The sequence below is a fragment of the Penaeus chinensis genome, chromosome 10 (genome assembly GCF_019202785.1).
Source record: "Penaeus chinensis breed Huanghai No. 1 chromosome 10, ASM1920278v2, whole genome shotgun sequence".
Lineage (NCBI taxonomy): Eukaryota > Metazoa > Arthropoda > Malacostraca > Decapoda > Penaeidae > Penaeus > Penaeus chinensis.
In genome coordinates, this window is record NC_061828.1 from 6,889,018 (window position 1) to 6,896,517 (window position 7,500).

Here is a 7,500-nt window from a genome sequence, read left to right on the forward strand (position 1 = left end):
GGCGTTGTTTTTTTGCTTCATATTTCATATATTTCACTATGCAATTAAAGCTACATTATAAATCTGCATATGTCAGCATGTCCAGGGTCGTGAGACAGACGACTCCTGTGTTTTTATGTTTTTTTTGTTTTGTTTTAGCTTTAGCTTAGCTTAGTTTAGTTTAGGCTAAATACATGGCTAAGTAACACACCAGCCCTAGCTAACTATTGTAATGAAAACAGATTATCAAAAGCATCATCGGAAGAGCTTCACCTAAGGATTCAACAACTGAGTGATGGTTGCAGATTTTCGTCAATACCAAGTAAGATTGTTTTTCACTTATATATAGATCAGCAATGTATGGACCTCAGGAAACCTTTCTGTTTAAGTAATAACTACGTGAATGACAAAGCTTTACCTAGGACACAACACGACTTTTTAGATAACTGTATTTTCTTATCATGTGATTGAATGTAAGCTATAATGCTAGGCCTCGACCAAACGATTCCTCCAAAGTTGATGTGATATATTTTATCCAATGTCTACAGAAATAGAGGTTCATACGATACTGAAGCGATAGGGACAGGCTAAATGTACACATGATTGTAACATCGTCCATATGGATTCGAAACATCTATAAACCTACAAAATGACGCAAAATATTTAATAATTTTCTATGTGTCATATAATGATTTGTTACAATACTCTGTGGTGGATAAACGAATGAACTAAAACTCAGTATAATATAAGGAATCGCTGTGATGTAATAATGCTTGATAACAAAACAATGGAATGGAACATTCTATTTGAATAATGTGACATATCAAATTCACCATTATTTAATTGATAGTTTGATTCAAAATTCTTTGACTACGTTTCACTGATATCTAGTAACTGATGAGCTGATTTTTCCATATATTACTTTTTTTCATAATCGGCATGAAAAATCCTTTGAAACTGTATATGGAATATTTAAAAGTACTATCCTAAAAAGACAAATTATTTATGTAATCATGTGAACATCAATAGGTACGAGCGTCTGCAGAACGGAAAACTCTCTGTTCCTTTTTTCCTTTTTTTATATCTAGCGTGGACAAGTATTAACGCTCACTGATGGTAACAAAGAGAAAGAAGAAAGTAAATAAAAATAGATAAATAAATTATTGATAATTATTATGTTCTTACTGTCTCCAATCTGCAAAGCACGACAGATGTGTAGCTACCCAGTCTGGTCTGGTTAACGGCCGTTATAAATCTCGCTTTAAAATAGTAAAAGTGTCTGATGACTATCTCGATGCAGGTTAGACTCCTGAGTTTTTCCGAGAGTGGACGAGACTTTTCCAAGAGTCGTATCTGACTTGTAGACTTGGCGGACTTCGCTGCTCTTGCCACGCCCGCTAAAGTTCGCCGTACTTTATTTTCCCCAGGGCTTGCTATGGGAAAAAGTTCATTGCACTCGAGAAGCAGCGAGAAATGTCGCACTTTCCAGTTGGGTCAGCCTTATAGAGATAGCAATGATGTCGTTATAATTGAGGAAAGTGTTATGATTTTTTTTTTTTATGTGCGCTTACGGTGATTATTATTGTAAAGTCACGGCACGGAAAGTCACGTTCCCTTTGAAATTTGCAGACGCTGTAGTAGCTGTAATGCAGCAAATCCCGAAAGAAATACGACTGTACATAATGCTCTCCTTTTTACATAATGAACTTGCATGGAGAGCCATCTTTATTACTATAGCCGGTTTCATTACCGACGAGGTTATTAAAACCGTAGTTTATCAGATCCGGAATTTGAACACGTATACCTGACTACCCGTTTTTCTGCTTCTTTCTAGTGAATACTTCCGTTAAGCTTTTGTATTTAAGACTAGCATTTTTCGTATCCACATTTGTATATTTAAAATGTAACCATGTTTTATTATTTCGAAAAATATCCTGGATCTTCATCTAAAACGTTATTCCAGTGCACAGCTTGTGGCACTCTGATTACGATGCTTGTTTGGAAGCAGCACAGGAATAATGGAATATAGTTTTATTCGGGAAAGAGAAGGAGTGGGAAAGAAAGAAAGAGAGAGAGAGAGAGAGAGAGAGAGAGAGAGAGAGAGAGAGAGAGAGAGAGAAAGAGAGAGAGAAGGGGGGTAGAGAGAGAGAGAGAGAGAGAGAGAGAGAGAGAGAGAGAGAGTGAGAGAGAGAGAGAGAGAGAGAGAGAAGCGAGAGAGAGAGAGAGAGAGAGAGAGAGAGAGAGAGAGAAGAGAGAGAGAGAGAAGAGAGAGAGAGAGAGAGAGAGAGAGAGAGAGAGAGAGAGAGAGAGAGAGAGAGAGAGAGAGAGAGAAAGAGAGAGAGAGAGAGGGGGGGGGGGGGTGAGTAATAATAACAGCATGGGAAGAAGGAATAAAAAAACTGAGTACAGGAGCTTAATCCAAAATAAGTATTCCAGTGTACATATAGAAAAAATCACAGTGAAGCAAAAAAAAAAAAAAAAAAAAAAAAAAAAAAAAAAAAAAAAAAAGAAGCTTCAAGCTTGCAATCTTCATTGCTTCCTATCCTTATGTAACTCCAAAAATAAACAAATTTAATATCAATTGATTTATTTATCCCTCTACTCTCTTCTATACATTGTCTCTCCTCCCTCACTTCCATTATAATCTATTCCATTATTTCCCCTTCCTTTCTCTTCTTCTCTCTTGATAAAACACTTCAGTTTTGAGCTGTTATCGGATCGTTTTATATCCGCCATGCACTGAAATCACCCCCCTCTTTTCGAGATTACGCCAAAGAACAGCCACTTCCATGTTATTTATGTCTTAGATCAAGAAGGAATTGAGGACGAAGACAGTGTTGATAAGGCTAGATGCAGTATCATCCAATTTATCGTTTTTCTGTTTTTTTTTTTTTTCATTTCGTTTCTTTTCTTTTTGTGTTCATTATCTATTTATTTTTCTTGTTAGATTTACAGAGCGTGTTTTGTAATGTATCGTTTGTGGTACATCGTCAAGGGTGTACCAGAGAATGGAGAGGAAGAGAAGAGTAGAAAAGAAGAGATAAGAGAAGAGGAGAGGAGAGGAAAGGAGAGAGTGGAGGAGGAAAGAAGAGGAAGAGAAAGAAATGGGAAAGGCGCGGAAGAGAGAAAAACTGAGCAGAAGATAACAGAAGAGAAGAGAAAAGAGAGGAAGAAAAAAGAAGCGAAAATAAGATAAGAGAAGAGGAAAGAAAATAAGAGAATAAAGAAGAAAAGAAAATAAGAGAATAAAGAAGAAAAGAAAAGAAATGGGAAAGGAAGGGAGAATAATAAAAACGACTAAAGTTAAGGTATGTATATGTGTGTGTGTATATATATATATATATATATATATATATATATATATATATATATATATAATCCTCGTTGAGCCAAGCCGGCTAGCTAACACTAACCGCAACCAGTCGACCTGTAATGGCCTCATAAATCTTAAGGACTGCCTAGCTTTTATCCTTTTTTCATAGAGAGTGATTGTGAAATATAAGAAGCTTTGTGGCATGTTAAATGACGCGTGAGGACAGAATCCGCTTTCAGATGAAATTCTCTTTTCCAGTCGGAAGGGAAAGGCTGAATTTTGATTCGGAAAGAGATAAATAGGTACTCCATCACAATTTCTTGTCTAATATTATTGAAAATGAATTGTTATACAGGTTTTTATGAGGAAGCTCTTAATAAGAAAATAGTTACTAACTCTAGCTTTCTTGTGTTCATTCGTCTATTTCCATGTTGACTTTACAGCTAATAGTACCATCATTCATTATTACTGCGCGTGTAAGAAAGCCATTTTGTCCGCATTCATTTATCGTAAGGGTAAATGTTGCAAAATGAACGGGAAAGAGTTTACTAAACATGGCTGTCACTTTCTAAGTCAATGAATAACTGTGAAAGACTGTACGGCGTAGGAAGGAGTATTATTCCGGTCATTCAGTTTACTACGTAAGAACCGCCAATGTGCAAAAAATCTTTGATATGATATAGCCAGTGGGACCCAATATTGGTAATCATAGTCATCAGCATGATCATGATATAGTCTGTTACGAAGACAACTGTGCACTGGAACGCACTCCGGACTTGTAGATTGGGTTCTAAAATGCGCGATCATAATCACTTCAGTGACAGAGCTGAAGCGTAACTGTACATTAATATAAAGAAACAAACTTCTTAATTAGGCAAGTTCAAGTAAGAGCACACATGCAGTACCACTATCTTGCAGCTAACAAGAAGTAGTCTCTAAAAAGTCCTTTTTCCCATGGTATTAAGACTCATGAGCGTCGTGCGAGTAAGCGATTTTTTCAAAGTTTGCCCACTCGCACAACTCATGAGTTGCTCAGTGGCTCATTAGGTTTGCGTTTCCATTGAACCTTTTCAGCAAGTGAGATACGGAAGCCCATTTTGCTATCGCGTAGCAATTCTCTCGTTAGTTTGGGTACTCGGAAGGTAACATGCTACCGCGTAGCGAGTGCTTTGCTAGTCAAGAACGCGATACGTGTTTTAAGCCGAAGCTAATAGTCGCACGATGCCTAGCCACCACGAGAGAGCGTATGAGAACGGAAGAATGCGCGCTGCTACTCGTGATACCTCGAAGCGACTTCGATGATATTTCCAAGCGAGTGTGAGCGAGTGAGTAAAATTTTAGGCTTTTTGTTGATCGCAACGCGCTCTCTCGTCAGTAGAAAGCTAGCTTTAGAGAACACAGCCACTGAGTGAGATATAAGGGTAAAGTCTAAGCAAGAGCTCTTCATATCACCGTCTTGGAAATGGATCACAGCTAGTATTACGTCAATCAGCGAACATCAGCTGCCTAAACGGTCCTGGTGAACAGAGAGACAGAGAGAGAGAGAGAGAGAGAGAGAGATCAGTCTGGAAGCACTGTTGTGATGTTATATAGTCTTGTGACATTCTTTTTTAAGCTCTAGCGCTCGTAATGGCGCTGTCGCTTAAGTTGTTCTCGAAGTTCGAATAAGTGATATATTAAACAAACAAAGCTTCGAACGCCTGGTATTTCGAAACTCCGAACTGTCGAATAATTACTGCAATTTGAGGTGAGATACAATGTGATTCATGGGAAGGCGTTGGATGTGAAATTGTGTTGTGTTAAGGTTCCAGTTAATGATAAGGATTCGAATTAGAGACAATAATACAGGAGTGTTCCACTTTCCATATATGAGGTCAACAGTGAGTGCTTGATAATTATTACTATTTTCAGATCAACATTGTTTGGAAGTTCCCGAAGGTTTGGTGTCTACGTTAAATAGCCAACATGATGTTAAAGTGTGTACGTTGCAAATACAGTAATTCATATTTCAAGCATTTATATAGTTTTACATTGAAACAACTTATATGCACGGGAGGGTGATACATTAGAATTGCGTTGCAGTTTCCCTATCTAGGTTTAATGAAAAAAAAAAAAAAAAAAAAAAAAACGTTTCCTGGCAGTCAGTGATGAGGAATTTGTCGCCCGCTAGTGGTATGAAAGGGGAAAATTTATGTTTACTTACTTGAATTTTGAAATGATAGAGGGTTGCGTCCTGTTTTGAAAATATAAATAAAAGAAGAAAATATGGAAGAGGAAGGGGCAGAGGACAAACGTAAAGAAAAAAAGGACGTGAAAAAAAGAGAAAGACAAAAAATCCAAGAACAACACCTAGCAGGAAACACACACACACACACACACACACACACACACACACACACACACACACACACACACACACACACACACACACACACACACACAACCGTCATTCATCCAAGAAATTCCAAGTGATTTTAAACAATGGCTCAGGGAAGGGTATAAATCCTGTAAAGGAAAACAGATGTACGACGTTCGGGCTTCTTATACGAGGGTGACAGTGATTTAAAAAGGAGCAAAATCCTAGGAAAACAGGGACGAAGAGGAAGATGATAAATAAAAAAGGAAAAGGGGACAAGAAGAGACAGAGATAGGAGAGTGAGAGTGAGATATAGATAGATAGATAGATAGATAGATAGAGAGAGAGAGAGAGAGAGAGAGAGAGAGAGAGAGAGAGATGCATAGTACTTTCAGGAAACAATTAATTTGAAGCGCGATTAATTTTGCCATGTAAAAGTCACTCACAGCCGACTATTTTCCTCTTCATTAATGTTCAGGTTACTGCGCGTTATTATACTAATTTCCATACAAACCGTCTAAGATATGCAAATCACAATTTCAACAAGGGAAGGGAACGAGAGATAGATCTTAGATTATTAGAATATATGAGTTCATCAAAGTCAATTATTCATAAGCTTCCGACGCTCATTCTTTCTCTTCTCATTTTTCTCACTTTCTCCTTTCTCTACCTCTTTCCTCTCTCTCTATATATTTTCCTCATCTCCCCTGCTCTCCATTCTCTAACTTCTCATCTTTCGGGCATGAAGCCTTAAATGGAGTTCAGTGAAGCTTTGTATGTGAAATGCAATTGACTTCTATTATAGGGCAAATTGCTACGTAAGGCTACTAAATTCCAACAGCTAGTTTACGCAGAGGTTAGGGTTGCGAAACGATAATTTTCGGTATCATGGTAGGATGAGAAGGCCGAAATTGCATAGTGTGGGTTGGGGTCTGAATAACATACTATACGATTTTCCAATATTCACTTCTCTTCGGAAGGTGAATCGCTTTAGAGGAATGTCGTGGAACTTGTAATCCCATTGTTATACGTGGGCTACCTAACTATTGCTCCTTTGAAGTCTTTACCTGCAGAATAGAGAGCATCACAGAGGTTTAGTAAAAAGAAGATATTTTAGATAGATGGATACAATACGCGGCTGAATTCAGTGGATTACGTAGTGCTAGTCTATATTTTCTTTATGAACTTTTGAAGCACACAACTCTAGGTAGCAATCTCAGTCAAGGTTCGCCGTTGTTGTCAGTCACTAAGCGGGTTAGCAGTTCATTGTTTTATGAATGATGGGAAACAGCGTCCGAAGGGAAAGTTCCTGGAGCGAATTTAGGACAACTTGGCAGTTTGAGGTAATTAGCTGAAACGGATAATTAGAGCCCTTTCTTATTAAGACTAAGAAATATTTTAAATGTTGAATAAGCTTGAAATTTAATTAACGAAAGTCAGTTAATGGATTCAGGGTTTGTAGTGATGGTTGCAAGTATACATATGCTTGAACGAAGAAAAAATGACAATACATAGTCATTGTGTTTCGTTAAATGACGGATATCTTAGTTTCTATATTACTAAAAAACTAAAGCATTTAAATGTTATTTAGAATTTGATTTGATTACCTCTCAAAATTGCAAAACACATATGTATCCTTTTTGCAGTAACTGAATAGCAAATCCACACGATAATTGAAATAATCAGTTTTAGAGTGAGGGTCTGAATAACACTGCATCCCTAACGTTATTGATACTCGAAATAAACTGAAATAATTGTAATGATTTCTTTCTATTACAGGATGTCAATCACCGTACCGAGCAGAATCTTATACACGTGGCTCATTCGGTCTTATTTATGAGGTGATTGAAAG